The sequence below is a fragment of the Mustela erminea genome, chromosome 2, assembly GCF_009829155.1.
Source record: "Mustela erminea isolate mMusErm1 chromosome 2, mMusErm1.Pri, whole genome shotgun sequence".
Lineage (NCBI taxonomy): Eukaryota > Metazoa > Chordata > Mammalia > Carnivora > Mustelidae > Mustela > Mustela erminea.
In genome coordinates, this window is record NC_045615.1 from 71024115 (window position 1) to 71041859 (window position 17745).

The window sequence follows — 17745 nt, forward strand, 5'->3', positions numbered from 1 at the left end:
ACTGGAAGGTCAATTTGTCAGCTTTGATTTTTGGAGAGATGGGATTGGTTATTGTTGGCTAATAAGTGCTGCTCCCAAAAGCAGCCTAAGTGGTGGCTAGAGCCTCCTGAGGTGGCTCCCTTGTGGAGGTGGCTCCCTTGTGGATGCACCATGCCTGTGCAGCACGTTTTTGCTTTGGTGGAGCGTTTCTATGATGCTGAGAGGCCTTTCTGCCATATGGTCAGTAGACGGGCTGGGAAATAGGCTTTTGATTAAGTACTAACTGTAGTATGTGAGGAGAATGAGTTAGATAGTTAGCTTGAATGAGCACAAGTGGTTTTGCTTTTAATTAAACATGGAGTTCACTCTCTTTATTCTCCCCCAGATAGCACAGTCTCCGGTCTCCACGTCTAGATCAGGCTTGGTGAAGTCAAACAGAAGCCATGTGAAGAAAGGTTCTTCTTTCAGAAGCCATAACCACTAGAAAGCTTATGTCCAACAATGAAAATGAGGCAGTCCCTTCTGTCAGACTCGGGAGCCAACTAATTTTTAGCAAACAGCTGTAACTATTTTAAAGAAATCCTGCCCCATTGCGATTTCATTTCAAAGATGGAATTGACTGCCCTTTAAGAAAACGCTGTCTCCTATCTAAGTCAAACCTAAATTCTTCTTCTGGTTGAGCTGTCAGCGAGTCTCTTGTATTCTCTTCTCCATCCTAGTTTGTTTTAAGTAACTCAGACTCACAGGAGCCAAACTTGCTGCGTATCTGTTGTTCTAGGATTTTCTGACCTCAGGCTGGCTCTCTGGGTTTAATCTCAACATCTGATGGCATTTACCTGGAAGCAACAAGTTGTACTGTGATTTTGCTCATTATCGAAACTATTTCTACTCTTGAAAATCTGAAAAGACACACAACACCTCTGCAAAATCTCTGGTCACTACATACCAAAAGATTTGTCAGGGCCTTGTTGAAGAGCCTTTTTTCATAGAGGCCTCAAATAAGGACAGTCACAGGGCAGAATGGAGAATTAATGTGATTGAAATATACAGCCTGTAGATTTTTCTCATCCTTTTGAAGTAAATTTAATAATAAACACCTTTATTTTTTATTATAAAAAATACCTTTACATCACATGAGAAAAATAGAGCTTGCTGGATGTGGGGCTTTTTCCCCCGCCCCCTATCCCCCAGCATTTCAAACTGCTGCAGTTAGCGGAGTCTGGAAGGGCTCCGCTCTCTGACGTCAACTGTAAAGAATAGGAACTCATCTCAGCGTCTCTTAGCCATTCATGAATTTATCCAAGCCTATTTCAAATCCTTAACTGTTCTCTGCCAGAGTCCCCATGTGATGTAGTAACTCCCCTTCCTAAAGTGAGCGAAAATCAGATTGAGAAGGAACTTCAACTCTAGCTGAACTTACTCTGAGTCATTCATAATGTTACACAGATCAGCCCCGTTCCCTCCAGGTCTTCCATTTTTTCCTCAACCAGCACCCTGCCCTTCTGTGTTGCTCCTTTTGGTTTCTGTTTGGAGGCTGTCTCCCTTCTTCAGTGCTGGAATTGACGATGGGAGGGATGATGAAAAGGAACGTTCTGACAAATTTTCATTCCCTGTTCATTTGTCTTGAGGTGCAGTAACTTGACCTGCATAGCCTAAGTACAGAATAATACATTTTTTTCTATCCTCTAGCCTTCATTAAGATGCATAGCATGTGAGAATGCTGCTTTTTTTCCTATAACCCAAGCTTATCTTTTCCCCTGTAGATCCCTCTGCCAATTAGTTTCACTATTTTATTTTACCTTTAAAGCATCTTTTTTTTTTTAAGATTTATTTTATTTATTAGAGAGAGAGAATAAGAGAGAGGATGACAGAAGAGAAGGTCAGAAGGAGAAACAGACTCCCTGCGGAGCTGGGAGCCGGATGTGGGACTCCATTCCAGTACTCCAGGATCATGACCTGAGCGGGAGGCAGTTGCTTAACTAACTGAGCCACGCAGGTGCCCTTAAAATATCTTTTGAGTGGTTTTGGAGCCTTATGTAAGGTTATTACTCAAAATGTTTTCTGAATTGTGTAATTCTAGTTTGATACTGGCTTGACTGACTTTTTGGGCTCCTTGTTCTTTTTTCCTCCGTGGGCTTTTTGTAATGATTCTCTTGAAAATGTGCTTTTTATTTACGATGACCACTTTCGTTCTGCAGGTGAGGTTACACACACAGACATACAAATATGGCATGTGCACGTGTTTGATGTGTAGATCTAGATACGTCTATTGTTACCATTGAAAACATCTTAGGCCATAAGTGTGAAGGACCATTTTCATTTCAGTATGCCATTTCCAAAGTTTTTCACCTGGGAATGTTTTGAAAGAGAGGTGTCCTACCCTTTCAGATATTTCCTACTGTGCTGAGGCTTTATATGCTTAGGAACACATGTGTTCCTACTGGGATTTCTCTAGTAGTTTTGTATGATATGATAAACTGTACCTCAGCATTATACAAGTTAATGAGTTTCTCAAATACCTGTATTATTTACAGGTCATGGTTGTGACACTAAAATAATAGGGCCTAGCAAGTGACGGTTGAGAACACATGAATCACTAATAACAGCTTAATTGTTAACTGCCTTGGTATCTTACACTGGGAGTGGATTAGGTTTTCCAGATGTCTGGAAATGATTTCACAGTGGGATTTCATTTCAAAACCTGGGATGAAAGGGTACAGAAAATTTCTGAAAGATACTTTTTAGTAGCTTTCATAATGTTTGAGCCCAGAGAAACTCTAGAGAGCATCTAGTTCAGTTCCATTAATTTAGTTTACCCCCCCCCCCCAAAATAAATAGTCCATTCATTTGTCACATAGGAGATTCAGAGACTTTGGATGTCTCATCCAAGGCCATTAAGCTAGTTTGTGACATAGCCAAGTAAAATGTGGATTATTTTGCTATGAATGGATATTTTGTCAAGATGCCTACATCTCTCGTTACTCATATCACCCATTTACACATTTATAGTGTATACAAAACTGTGCAGAGACCAATATTTTTCAGTTCTTTCTTTGATATCTCAAAGATTATGAGGACTTAATGCGAGAGTCAGATTTTAAATCATGCATATTCTCACTTATGCTTTAGAAATTTAATAATAGCAATCACCAGAATCCAAATACTTTTGATTACCAGGTATTGTCTTGTCATAAAGTGAAGCAGTTGTGTGCCTTAATAATACAGTCATTTTAAAATGCGTGTTAGCAGTGTGCCTAATTTATCATACTATTTACTACCTGAGTGCCTAGAGTGTGAGTCCTTAAAATGTGTCAGTGGTGAAGAGGTCTGGGTTGGATCATGTGTACTTTATCATTGCGGGGTGCAGAGAACATGAATACACATTTCTTTAAAAAAGAACTTTGCCTCGGCCAGGAAGGAGGTCTGTAAACAGATCCCATTTGACTAGGTCCTTTAAATGTTGAATGTGAATGAAATAATACCTAATAGAGAGCCATTGTAGCTTTTAGCAGTTTTATTGAGGGGGGAATAATAACACAACTAAAGAGTAGTACATTTACTTAAGGTGTCTATTAATTTTTAAAAATAATGTTTTCTGGTGATAATTTTTAAATGATTTCTCATTGACCGAAATGGCATAACCCTGCCAGGCAGCTGATCTCTCCCACTTCCTGCTTCTACAGCCCCAAATTATTTTTGCACTTAATAGATTGTACTTTAACTATCAGTTTTTCACATGGCTCTCTCCCTAACTAGAGTGTGGATGCCTCAAAGGGGATCCTCTATTTATTCATCTTTGTACCCTGAGTATCTGGAAAATGGAAGGAATTCAGTGAATGTTTAAGATTAAATGAACTGCATCAAGTAGAAATAGTTGCCCAAAAAATAGGTTTCAGCTAGTACAGCAATGTTAATATTATGGCCATTATCTGCCTTTTTCAAATTTATGTCCACATACCATCCCAGCCACTAAGCAATTAAACATTCCAGGCTAAGTTATTTTAATGAATTAGAATTGCTACATAATATTATTGATGTTGGCAGAAGGTCATCATACATTACTCAGCTGGTGATCTAAATGGTCCCTTCTGGGCGCCTGGGTGGCTCAGTGGGTTGAGCCGCTGCCTTCGGCTCAGGTCATGATCTCGGGGTCCTGGGATCGAGTCCCGCATCGGGCTCTCTGCTCAGCAGGGAGCCTGCTTCCTCCTCTCTCTCTGCCTGCCTCTCCATCTACTTGTGATTTCTCTCTGTCAAATAAATAAATAAAATCTTTGAAGAAAAAAAAAAAATAAATAAATAAATGGTCCCTTCTGTATTCCGGATGTGCATATACCAGGGTCAGTAGTATAAATCAGTCCGGCTGTTGCTGTCTGGAAAGATGTTTTGGGGTGATGAGGTACTCATTTGGTACACCTACTTCCCAGGTGCTTTATTGCCGGGCTGGTAGTATAAAGGGCAACTTCATTTCATCCCCGGTGCAGACATTTTTAATTGAGGGAAAACAGTCCTGGGGAGAGAGACAGATAAGAGATGAACAGAGATAAGAAAGAGCACGAGGCCAAGGACGGGGTCATGAAATCCTCACTGTTGCTCATTTTATTACTGCCACAACTCCCTCACAGAGAAAGGTTTTAGGGAGATTGAGACATTGAACAGCGGATTCATTAACTTCTTGTGAGCGGATCAGGTTATGAGAAGAATAACAGGGGAGCTAAACAATGGCTTTCTATGTTCAGTTTTTATTGATTCGCCTGGAAGCCATTACTTACTGGTACATATGGTAGTGGAAAGCGCACTTCCGCAATAATGAATGAAGTGTCTAGGCTGAGAAATGGGACCAGAGTCGCTGGGGCTGACAGACTTGATCCAGGATTACAGCAGATGTGGAAAATTAAGGCCGTTTTAATATTGTGTAACATACAGATTTTGTTACCGTGAAATGTAAAGCTAGAGATAGGATTATAACCATTGTAACATATTGATTAAACTGTCCACTTTTAAATAAGTGTCATTTAATTAAAATATTTATCTTTCATATCTGGTTCCTTATTTTGAATACCATCACTCACAAAGAACTTTGTAAAATGTTTTCATCTATAAGAGTACTGCTGTGCTGTTGGTAGCTATGTGAGAAATCAGAAAATTGATAACACTAATGTTTGGATGAGACTAATGATTTCATTCCCATGACTAACTCTGAGCTTAAATATTCACTACAACGTGGTAGCACTGGGCAGAAATGATTGATTCAGTGGGATTCAGTGGGAGCTCATTAATGTAAGATGTTGTTGCAGATATTTCTTGCAGAAGTTTTATAGGTTGATCATATATTTTGTCTTTATTTTCTGGTGAGAAACCAGATTACCCTGCTAAATGAATATGTCCAGGAAGTAACTTGGACACTGTCAGAACCATCAGTAACTTACTGTTCAGCTCACTGATAGGATAATTTCCTGAGCAGCCCTGGAGTGTTAAGTAGCTTATCAGTTGCTTCTCTAAGCATTATGGGTTTACAGAGGTTCCCTGATATGATAGCAGACCCAAACTTAATTGAAGTTGCAGAGTCTGATAGGATTTTTAAACACCTTCCTCCCTCTGCTCTTAGGTATTTAAGCTTTAGGGTACCCTATAGAATTGTTCATTTAGATATTAACTCAAACACTGGCCAGGTCAAGGGAAATATTTTTAACCGCTCATCTTTACAAATTATAATTTTCATCATTAAATGGCTGTTGGTACTTAGGTTTTTGGTATGATATTTATCGCGAATGCTCTCATTTTAAACCAAACAGTTCTGTTTTTGAAATTAAAATCTCCGCTGTCAATTGAGTTTGCCAGACCAACTCCTGAGTGCAGATTTTGGCAGAGCGCACGGAGCTTCTCAAGAGTCAGTGTCACTGGAGACAAACTACCTAATTCATAGTTTTGTTGATGGAATTTTTTTTTTTAAAAGATTTTATTTATTTATTTGACAGAGAGAGATCACAAGTAGGCAGAGAGGCAGGCAGAGAGAGAGAGAGAGAGAGAGAGAGGAGGAAGCAGGCTCTCCACTGAGCAGAGAGCCCGATGTGGGACTCGATCCCAGGACCCTGAGATCATGACCTGAGCCGAAGGCAGAGGCTTAACCCACTGAGCCACCCAGGCGCCCCTGTTGATGGAATTTTTTAATACCAACTTTCCGGGAACTTGTGGCAGAAGTAGCAAAGTAGAAAAACATGGGCTTTTTCAGCCAAATGGTCTTGACCCTTAATCTTGGCCTTAATAGGACTCCTGGATGAGGGAGTCGGCCTCCTTAAAGGGAGGATGGCAGCGCTTACCTCGGAGGGGTTGGTAGACGAGATCTGAGAGCCGGGGCAGTAGCTGGTGGTGGTGCTTGTTGCTTTTGTTATTGTTCCAGTAACTCTTATCAGTTAAGATGAGCTCTCATTACTGAATCACTCTCGCTTGCTGTTTTCCACAAGGCTAATAGCATGGTTTCAGGGGCGAGGGAGGGATGCGGAGGAAGTCTCTGTGGCTTTTCCTCTACGTATTTTACGGATTGGCACTTGGTCCTTCTTCCTCTCTTGGGGATGTTTATTTCTCTTTTCTTCATCGTCTCTCTCATCCTCTTTCCCACAGAAATAGAAGGAAGAGAACATGACCAGTGAGATGCGTAGACATTAGTCCATCTGACTTGGAAGAAATTAGCAGAAGCAGACAGGTGTCTTTCTCAAGGGTGAGAGAATTTGGGGAATAGCTTCATGGGACTTGGGAATGCTGGCTTCTTCAGGCTCAGTGATACTGTCTCTGGTTTTTCAGTCCTTTACATGGAGGAGCTGGGACTCAAGCCCCTGTTCGGCCAGCTCTACCCCTGTCCGTTTTCATATTTCTGAGCTTTCCATTCCTGAAGGTGCTTAGGGCAGATAAATAACTGCCTGCCTTCTAGCCAGAGACTCTCCTCACATTCTCCTCCACAGTCAGACCCTGTAAACTATGTTGTTAGATTAGATAACTTAGAAACCTACACAAGTATATAAATAAATAAATTTAAGTTTTTTTTCCCAAGATCTATAATGCAGACTCAGCAACCAACCCCAATCTTTATCTGGACTTCTTTCTATGTCTCTGTATCTTGCCCCACTTGTATTTACTCTTTTCAGGATTGTTCATATGAGAGTGCCATGACATTCTTGGTAAAACAGGGGTTGTAGGGCCAGTTAGTGGGTCTGGGGTGGGCATTCTAATTTATGACGAGTTCCCCAGTGATGTTGATGCTGCTGGTCTGGGGCCAACCATACTTTGTAGACAAGCTGTGTGATCTCTAAATTTTAATTATATTATGTAACACACTTTGCTTGAGAATCTTCTTGTTTTCTGATCATTATAGTTTTCTCTCTTCTAGACAATTATTTTCAGTGTAAATTGTGTGCGCATGTGTATTTTAATAACTAGAAAATCCCTGGATTCCAGTGTACATTTGGCGAGCTTATTATTTTACCCCTCTGTGTTGTGAAATTACAGTGCTGCTGTTGAATTATCAGTCACTGCTTTAAGATACAGTCCTAAATAGAATGTCCCTGTGCAGCCATGTTAATAATAGGTAAGGTTTTCAGAACTAATACCCTCAGCTCTTTTCCCTGTTTTCATTCATCTCCACTATTTTTTTTTATTTTACAACATTCTAAAAATACTCTATCTCAGTGATATACAGAATTTGACCAAAGCAGGTTGTGGTTTTGTTTCGTTTTGTTTTATTTTATTTTATCTAATTTCTTTCTTTTCTTTCTTCTTTTTTTTTTTTTTTAAGATTTTATTTATTTATTTGACAGCAGAGATCTCAAGTAGGCAGAGGGGCAGGCAGAGAGGGAGGAGGAAGCAGGCTCCCTGCTGAGCAGTGAGCCCATGCGGGGCTCCATCCCAGGACCCTGGGATAATGACCTGAGCCAAAGGCAGAGACTTTAACCCACTAAGCCACCCAGGTGCCTCTTTATCTAATTTTTAATTAGGCTTTATGCTTAGTGTGAAGACCAGCATGGGGCTTGAACTCACAACCCTGATCAAGACGAGTTAAGAGCAAGAGTCAGATGTTCAACTGACTGAGCCACCAGACCCCCTAAGCAAGATATGATTTTAAAGTCATAAGATATAAATGACTGTTTTTAAAAGTCTAAGGAGTTATATGCCAAAATAATATTTTTTCTTACCTGTGATCTTACATCCAAAATTTAGTAGCCAGCAGAATGCCATGTACTCTATATAGCATTATATAAATATTCACTACCCATTGTTGACATACTATAATTACAAAGTATGAGAAAGGATTTATTTTTTAGTGTCCAGTTTTTGTATCTGCTTGCTTACTCGGGAAATGTTTTTATGCTGTGAGAACCACTTTGTCTTTTTACTTTGAGGGCATCTCTCATAAATTACAAATCCTGAACATGTACTTACACAAAATACTGGTCCCTGTCTGATATGCCCAGAGTTGACCTGGGACAGAGAGCTGCTTTGTGATGGGTATTTTTGTAGCAAGAAAACAGGATTAACAGCCAAAGAGAAATAGGCACTGAAGTCATGGGACAGTTTTTCAGGCACTTCTTAATCCAGGGTGGGCTCTGATTCTGTCTGAAATCAAAGTGGTACAGGAAACTCCTCCTTACATAGTGCCAGTGAAAGATCACTTCACAAAGCACAGGGGAGCGGGCTGCAGGGCGCTCATAATGCCTGCTCTCCCTCTGTCGCCTGTTCTCAGTCATGGGAACTGGGTACCAAAATAAAAGTGACAGAACTCTGCAGACCAGAACCCTGGGTATTTGTGGAAGAAGGCCTGTTTTGTTAAACCTTGGATGCAAAGCAGTGATAGCCCCTGAGACCCTCTGTACAGTCAGACACAATTGTGCTACCAGAAAGGGATACACGTACCTCTACCATTTTTTCTTTTGGATTTCTGTCAAGGTGTATTTTTGTAAAGCAACATTATAGAGACCACTTTTAGTAGAAGGTGCAAGAATTCTGAATCTGTCAGTATAAATATAATAGTCTGTTAACAGAGCGTGCATTCCCATGAGTGCGTATGAGGTGAAGGTGCTATGAGGAATGAAAGAGAGAGAAAAAGAAAGAGGAGCACACAGAGAGGCATGTCTTCCTTTTTCCTAAAAAGTTTACTTAAGAGAAGAGTACCTGTTGAAAGGGGCATTTACATATAATTAGATTTTTCATATGGTGGCTTTTTGACTGGGTAGCTTTTCAGGATGGTTACAGTTTTCAGATGCAGGAGGAGAAACTATATGCCATTTTGAAGATACTATTTGTTTCCCCTTGATTTTCTTCTGCTTTTTTCCCTAAATATATGATAGCGTAAAAATAAACTTATCAAAGTAAGCTGACCTGATTTTATACTTCTTTGACTATAATAAGTATTTAATTAATGTCATTTGAATTGTTTTATACTTAATTAGAGTAGAGGAGTTCTTTTAAAAGCAGTTGAAAATACTTATTTGCATAGATCTTTAAGAAGAACACTAGGTTCTAAAAAACCGAAAACCTTTCAGAAAGAGTAATGGAAGAAGCAAAACTTAAGAGCAGGGATCCTAGCACATCTTTTTTTTTTTTTTTGAGAAAGAGCATGTGTAAGAGAGCATGAGTGCAGGGGGAGGGGAGAAAGGATCTCAGGCAGACATCCTGCTGAGCACAAAGCCTGATGCAGGGCTCATCTCTGAGCTCGAACATTCCCTGAGATCATGACCTGAGCAGAAATCAAGAGTCAGATACTTAACCGACTGAGCCACTCCAGGGGCATTTTTTTTTTTTTTTAAGATTTTTATTTATTTATTTGACAGCACTAGCAGGCAGAGGGAGAGAGAGAGAAGCAGGCTCCCTGCCGAGCAAAGAGCCCGATGTGGGACTTGATTCCAGAACCCTGGGATCATGACCTGAGCCCAAGACAGCCACTTAACCGACTGAGCCACCCAGGCATCCCAGGCTCATCTTTTACATCCCACCCACTAACATAGCTAGTGCACAGCACTCCTCACGTATAGGCCTTAATATATGTATATAAAATGTATTTTTTTGAATTAATGTAATTTCTAGTTGTAAAAGCCAGTGTATTTGCCCAATTTATTTTGCAAAAATTGTTTTTATCCTATAGATACCCAGAGCTTTTATCAGTGAAAAACAGCTCAAGTGACCAGATAAATATTACTAAAACTTTGAGGCTAACCAATTAACTTTACCATTTTCAGGCCGTCATGAGGGCAAAGCCAGTTTGACATAGTAGAACTTTTTCATGGATGGGGCAGTGAGAAGCCTTTGCATATGGCAAAGGGATGGCCATTCATGAAAGGGATAGATAGCTATTTTGTTACACAGCCAGTGCATATTTCTTTTTTAAGATTTTATTTACGTATTTGACAGACAGAGATCACAAGTAGGCAGAGAGAGTGGGAGGAGGAAGCAGGCTCCCCACCAAGCAGAGAGCCCCATGTGGGGCTCGATCCCAGGACCCTAAGATCATGACCTGAGCCGAAGGCAGAGGCTTTAACCCACTGAGCCACCCAGGCGCCCCTGCATATTTCTTGAGAGCCTGAAATGTACCAGGCACTGGGCTAGCGATATTAAGTGCAAGTCCCAGTTTCTCTGTCTGTGCCACTTAGACTGTAAGTGATTAAAAAGATGTAAATAAATGAATAAGATCCCTAATTGCATCACTAACATGTTGTGAAGGAAACCCACCCTGAGATCATGCATTGATAGAGAATGCATTGATAGGGTGCATTGATAGAGAAGAAGGAGTCTTCTCAGGAGATAAAGTAGGGTCTTCTGAGACGTTGGAGCCAGCCATGCAAGGAGGATATTCCTGACAGTGAACACAGGATCCCAAGGTACCTTTTGAAACCCTAAGAAAGTTCCATGAGGCTGGGCTGAAGGCAAGGGACTAGGTTAGGGTGGCTCAGGGAAATATTGACTGTTGAGCAGAGACCATCTCACAGAAGGCCTTAGGGGCTCTAAGGGATTTGGGTTTTATTCAGTGAGTTTAACTATGACTGGATTTGCTTTTAGAAAGAATTGCTCTGGTTTCTTTGTGGAGAAATACTGTTAGAAGGGGAGAGAGAAGACAGAAGACCAGTTGAGTGAATGTTGCCTTCACTGGGGAGAGAGGTGGGCTGGTGAAAGGAGGGATGATTCCAAGTATATTTGGGAGGTAGAATTGACTGGAATGGAATTGGGTGAAGGAAATTTTAAGAGAATAGCAGGTTTCCTGCTTGAGTAACTGGTAGAAGGCATTTCCTTAATGGTAAAGACTGACGGATGAGTGGGGTTTTGAAAGAAAAGGCTCCATTCAGTTGGGACATACTGAATTTGAGAAACCGGGGATCCATGAGTACAAATACCAAATTTTGCAGATAGGAGCACAGAGCTGATAGGAAAGGTCAGGGCTGGGTATTAAGATATGGGGGTTATCTTCCAAGGGACTGAACTAAGGCAGTGGGAACTAATGAAATTACTTAGAGAGGTACGGAAAGAAAGGAGGACTTGTTCAAGCCAACCACACTCAACCATGTAGAGGCTTTGTGAAGGAAGACAAGTCTTCAAGAGCAGTGGGAAGGCATGACCTAAGAAGTGGAGTATCCAGGAAGAAGTGGTGTTTTAGAATCTAAGAAAAAAGTGTTTCAAGAAGGAGCAGCCCACTAGTTATCACTGTTGCTGAATTAGGTTTCCTTGGTGTTAGTTGGGAACATAATACAGGTGGTCCTAGGTCACTGGACAATATTGGCAGTTTGCTGAGTAGATAAGTAGCAACAAAACATTAGATTTAGGCTCTCCTTTAACATCCTTCTACATCTACGTCAGTCCATTGGTAAAGTTGAAAGGGTGCTCACGAGGAACCGGGAGAGTATATATAGCCAAGGTCTCCAGTGGGGTTCTTGGAAAGATCACTTTATCTTTCTGGGCCCCAGTTTCTTTATTAGTAGATTGTGGTCAGGTCAGTGGGTGGGGATTGGATTAGTTTTTTTTTTTTTTTTCCTTCTTCCACTTCAGTGATGGTGTGAAATAGAACATTTTGAGCACCATGCGTTAAAATACATACATTAAAACAGTTTATATTCTTAAAACATTTTTATTTCTGGTGTAGTTCTGTTTACAGAACCAAAGTCAAGCAGACCTCTCTGTGTAGGTGTGATCTTAGTATTAGCTTAATGAAGCTGGAGGCTCATAGAGGATGGACAGGGTTAGTTATAGAAAAGGATTTTTACAATTTATACGTAGTGAAACTTTGATTTTCTAGTAAATCATAGCAGTCATTAGAAATAGTATTAAGATAAGTAGTTCTTGACTTATAAACAATTTATGATTAAAAATGCAAACCATCATTTGGTTTTATTTTATACAATACAGAAAGTATATCTTTTTCAGAGAATATAGTTGAATTACCACTTTTATTGAACAGTTTTTCTTTTCTTGAACTGTAATCTTAAGGAGAATTTTAAGACACGTCAAACCATATACATAATTTGGTTTCTTCTCACTTGAAAAATTCTTTCAGCCTTTTTTTTTAAATTTATTTGACAGACAGAGATCGTAAGTAGGCAGAGAGGCAGGCAGAGAGAGAGAGGAGGAAGCAGGCTCCCTGCCGAGCAGAGAGCCCAGGACCCTGGGACCATGACCCGAGCCGAAGGCAGCGGCTTAACCACTGAGCCACCGGGCGCCCCTTCTTTCAGCTTTTTATGATAGATAATCTGTGAGTACATTTTGCAAAGTGTGTTTCTTCTGAAAGGCAAAAATTGAAATAGAAATGCTTAAAGCCTTTGGAAATTGGATTTCATTTTGGTAAAGTTCATACTTAGTTGAATTTTATATAGAGTAGTAAAAAAGAAGGGAACTCGCTCCCTGTGCTGCCAAAGCTCAGAGGTGTAAAAACTTGGCTTGGTTAGAAATACATAAGATTGAGAAGAACCAGTCATCTGAGGCATGTAATACTAACCTGTTTATTACTGTGCCTACCAAACAATGCATTTTTTTGTTTGTTTTTTTTTAAACTTAGCGTTATTTTGGTTAAGCCTTAGGTAATTTGCTTCGTAAATAAAACTTTAAATGAGATCTATTTATACGATTTTTACCATTTAAAGGGTAGAAATTTATACTGACACATGTAATTTGGATCACTTTTCTATTATGAAGATAGAAAAATCTCCATCATTTTTAGCTATTTAGAAGTGTTAGGTGTTTTCAGGAAGAAAGCAAAGTAGAGAGGGAAATCATTTATATACTAGACAATGCACAACTTTTTTTCAGGTGAACGCAGAAAAGTTCATTTTTTTCAAAAAGTATATGGGTTTCTTAGAATAATGTTTGAATGCAGATAGTTAAGTTTATCTCTCTAGACTTACTTAGTAATAAAGTTAAAGTCTTCTTTTAAAAATTAAGATGATTTAATGGAGCTCCGTACATAATACGTAATAATGTGAGGTCGACCAGTCGATGACTTAGGCTAGGCTTACTTTCCAAAGAGCTTTTCAGCAGAATCGATGAATACTACATAGCTATTAGCTTTATTAACATGTTATGTATAATTGCTGTTTATATTGATACTTTCCTTCTTTCAGCTGAATAGGGCCTCAAAAGTTTTTTATCCAGTATTTGAGTACTTTTGTTTTTCTCCTTTAAAAAGTCAGTATTAGGCACTACTGGTTACTACCAGCTGAAGCCTCACACAGCTGTGTATTTAGCATTTAATCATGCTAAGAATTGCTAATTAGAACATCAAACTGGACAAAGCGTACCCAGTGGAGTTGATACAATACCATTTTTGTTTGAAAAACATAAATAAATAATCTTTACACATTACTGGTTTCATTAATAAGCATTTGTGTCGAGTATGTAAAGCAGGCAATCTTTAACAAAATGTTTTAACCTGCTAGGAATAATTTAGCAATATCATCCTTTTATCAGGATACATAATCTCTCTAAAGTAATGGCCAGCTTAGTAAAAAAATGTCCAGTTTACATGTGGCCTTTCGATTTCTCTTTCTGTTCTTCCCTTTTCTCCTGCTTCCATTCAGCAACTGCCCCCAACCAGCCTGACTACCCCCACCCCGCGAGCCCCCCAACACACAGAAACTTTGTTCTGCTCTCCTCCGCTCTGCTTTGTTTTATGCCTGATCTAAACCCTGGTGCCAGGAACCCTTCTGTAACACCTCAGTCCCTTACCGTGGCTCTGACTGCCTTATATTCCAAAAGCCCTATCTCCTTTTCTTTTATTAAACTACCTTGTTCCTAAATAATAAGATGCAGTGAGCTGAAGCAAAGGTCAGGTCTAAGAAATTTGTTTAGTGCTGTGTTAATGGCCGATAGCAATGTAACGTATTACCTTTCTAGGAGTAGTGAATATTTTATACTGCAATCGGAGGTCCAGTGACAGTACGACGTAAGTGAGAAGAATCAATACCAGTAGCGTAATTAGCCTGGTTAGTAAAAGGCAGAGGCGAACAGGCCCAGGGGATGGGGACCACACTCTGGGTAGTATCTTTCCTATCAGTTCCTGTTGCTCACTCATACGGGGGATTATGCTCTGAAGGGTTCAGACTGTTTTTGGGGAGGAGAAAATGCAGCATTTTTAGTTTCCCACCTTTCGGTCTCACAGTCATTGTGAGTTCAGGGGTAACAGGACTGTTAGCAAACCTGACATGGTGCTGGGATTAGGCATGCTTAACCTGACTTCCCCCTTCTCTGGTTTGGGGATTAAATAGGCCAGACAAGGAATAATACTACACTGAGAAGCTAAGGTGTGCAGAAAATCTTCAAATACTTTTTGAGTGTTTAAATGGCACAGATTTTGTTGAAAATGTTTCCTCATTTCATCATTCTCCAACACGCGTTTGCGGAAGTACTGAGGTTGTGATCACCTGAAATTCCACAAGCGCACACACTTCTGGTCGTGTTGCTGCTGTTCATGACCTTCGTAGACTACCTCTGCTCCCCTGACTCACGTGATCACACCTGTGTCCCTGCATAGCATGAGTGTCCTGGGATTCGAGAGACCCGAGTGTGAGTCCCGTGTCTGCCCCTTGCTAGCTTTGTCATCACAACGACTGCCCACAAGAATTTCTCAGGGGCTGTTTTCTTATTTGTAAAAGGAGAAGATCTTTGCTTATATAAAAAAATGTTCACTAAAGGTCAGTTTAAATAATATTTGTAAGGACCTATGAATTACAGAGTGTTACATTAGAGGATATTGAAGTATGGGGGGACTATATGTTATGAATTTTAAAAGATGCGTCGTTGACCTAAAGTGAGCTGCGTTTTTAAGAGAACATTTAGTGGAGATCGGAGTTTAGGTGCCGTTTTTTCTGCTAACTCCAGTTACAAACAGGCTTTTTTTCTGGCAGTCTCATTTATCTGGATGCCAACCAAGAGCTAGAAAAGCAAGTCAAAAAGACATTTGAGAAGCCAAAATAAATGACCAGATGTCCAGGAACTCAAGTTTGTGTACTTGACTCACAGTAGATACCTTTAGGTTTTGTCCATCCCAAGTTCATTTACTCTAATTATGTACCTATGAAACAGCTTGGTTAAAGGTCACCAGTGTTCTGGCAAAGCTGGCGGCTGCCCAACACGAGGCCAGGCTCCAGGATTCCTCTCCTCTTGGGCCACTTTTTTTTTTTTTTTTAATAAAATTAAGTTTACAATTTTTTTTTTTTTTTTTGCTTTGCAAAGTAATTTCAGAATGTTGAGAAATAACAAGCTCTGCTTACACATTTAAAATACAGTTTTTAAACTAATCTCTGTGACCAAGGTGGGGCTTGTACTCACCACCCCAAGATCTAGGGTAGCGAGTTCTACCAACTGAATCAGTCAGATGCCCCTAGATTTATTTTTAATTCATGCTTTCAGGAAAAGTAACTTTGTGAAGCTCAGTACTAGCTTTTAAATGACAGATGTATAAATGATACAAAATCACACTATTTGGGAATGTTCTAGACCTTGGAAAATTTTGACCTGATGTCCTTATTTTATGAAAACGGGGGCTAAAGTTCATCTGCTAAAGATCTTAAAAGGCGAGAAACCAAGATGAAGAGTTGCCTGGGGGTGCCTGCCTGGCTCAGTCATGTGACTCGTGATGTCTTTCTGGGTTGTGGGTTCAAGCCCCATATTGGGTATAGAGATTACTAAAAAACGAACAAATTAAAAAAAAAAAGAAAAGAAACTCCTTGGTTACTTTATTCTCAAGCCTGCTGAAGATCAAAAGAGCAAACAAATTTCTGAGATAGGCATGCTGAAAACAGTGAAAAGTGACAGTTTAATAACATGAGAGAAAAAGGAGTCCCTTCCGAAATAACCATAGGAAGACTATATAGCATAGCCCTCTGGGGCCGTTAGTGTAGACACTGAGGACGTCTCTCTGTTACAGTGACACAAAATATAATTGGAACCATGTGTTGTATATTCTTTGTGTAATCAAGGACAGAAATGCATAGAGCCTTTTATAAGTAACAATAGGCCTTAGATATCATGTAAACCGAAGGACCCAGAACGATGCAGTTCACAACAGGCTTCAGATGTATTTGTACTTAGGTTAAGGGATTCAGAAACACTTCATGGAGATAGGCCCAGTTTATACATTTGCAAAATGAAGAGTGTGGACTAAAATAACCGTTGGAGTTACAGGCCAAAATATGTAACCTCATACACCCTTTCTATCAGATTAATACTACATCTTAAAACTGTCAGATTTCTTAAAACCAATTTTCCCATAGAATACAAACAATATAGATCTAGAATGACATGTGGTACTTGCTTTATTCACTTAAAAACATCAAAAATGCTTTTGTCATTATGATCTGACCATAAAATAAGACTTAGAAATTTTTAGGTCATATTCATTTATTTAACAAATGTGCATTGAGCGCTTGCCTAAATCCAGAGACTGCATTAGCTCCTGGGAACACAGGATTTAGCAAAACAGTCTTGTGTCCTCAAGGAACTTAAATCTGGTAGGAAAGACAGATACTAACTTCTAATCACATTGAATGACATTTGGAAGAACTATGGAAATGACGGGTGCCTGGAGAGTTTGGCATTAGAATGTAGGGATAAGGAACAGGGTCCACTAAGAGCTTTTTCCCTGCGGGTCCTAAGAATGTTCCGCTGTATCTGGATCTGTGCTATGGAAATGCTTCCTGAGTAAGACCACTTTGCCTTTTACAGCAAGATCCTTTGGAGCAGCCAGAACTAAAACTCCTTGAAAGGAATAGTAAAGGGAAAGGGCTAGGCCAATTTTGAGGGGCAGTTACCTGTTTTTCTCTCCCGCCCTGCTGCCTTCCATCGCTCTTTTCCTGTCTTTTGTTGTCATTTCCATAATTTAGTGATGATCATCATGTATGAGGCAGTAGGCATTCTCCCATTTTAAAATTCATCTCTCTGGACAGGAAGCAAGAACCTCCTTCGGCTACCACCGAGGTTAACATTTTAGATCATTTGGATGTTTGGTTCATGTGAAAGGTTCTTTACTTACTTGAAAGTTATTCCCTCCCACAAGCTGCTTGCTTGAGTAATGAATTCTCTTTTTCAGTTTGCAGCTTTACCCAGGTTCAACTGCCATTCTTAGATCGCTCTTAAAGCACAGAGGAGTTTGTAGCTTGCATCCAATAGGCACTGAGGATTTCTAGGTCTCTCAGATCTTTTCTAATCTGACGGGAATCTTGGCTGAGAACATTTCTTTATCCTTATAAAAGAAAATGCCCAGTCCTCTTCATACCGATATCTTTGATCCATCCATCCATCCAT

At 39.9% G+C, this 17745-nt stretch overlaps 1 protein-coding gene across 2 annotated transcripts in view; it reads left to right on the plus strand.

Moving 5' to 3' along the window:
* The window catches only part of UGT8 (UDP glycosyltransferase 8), an 89671-nt gene that overhangs the window by 34199 nt on the left and 37727 nt on the right, over window positions 1-17745 (plus strand). The window lies entirely within an intron of this gene.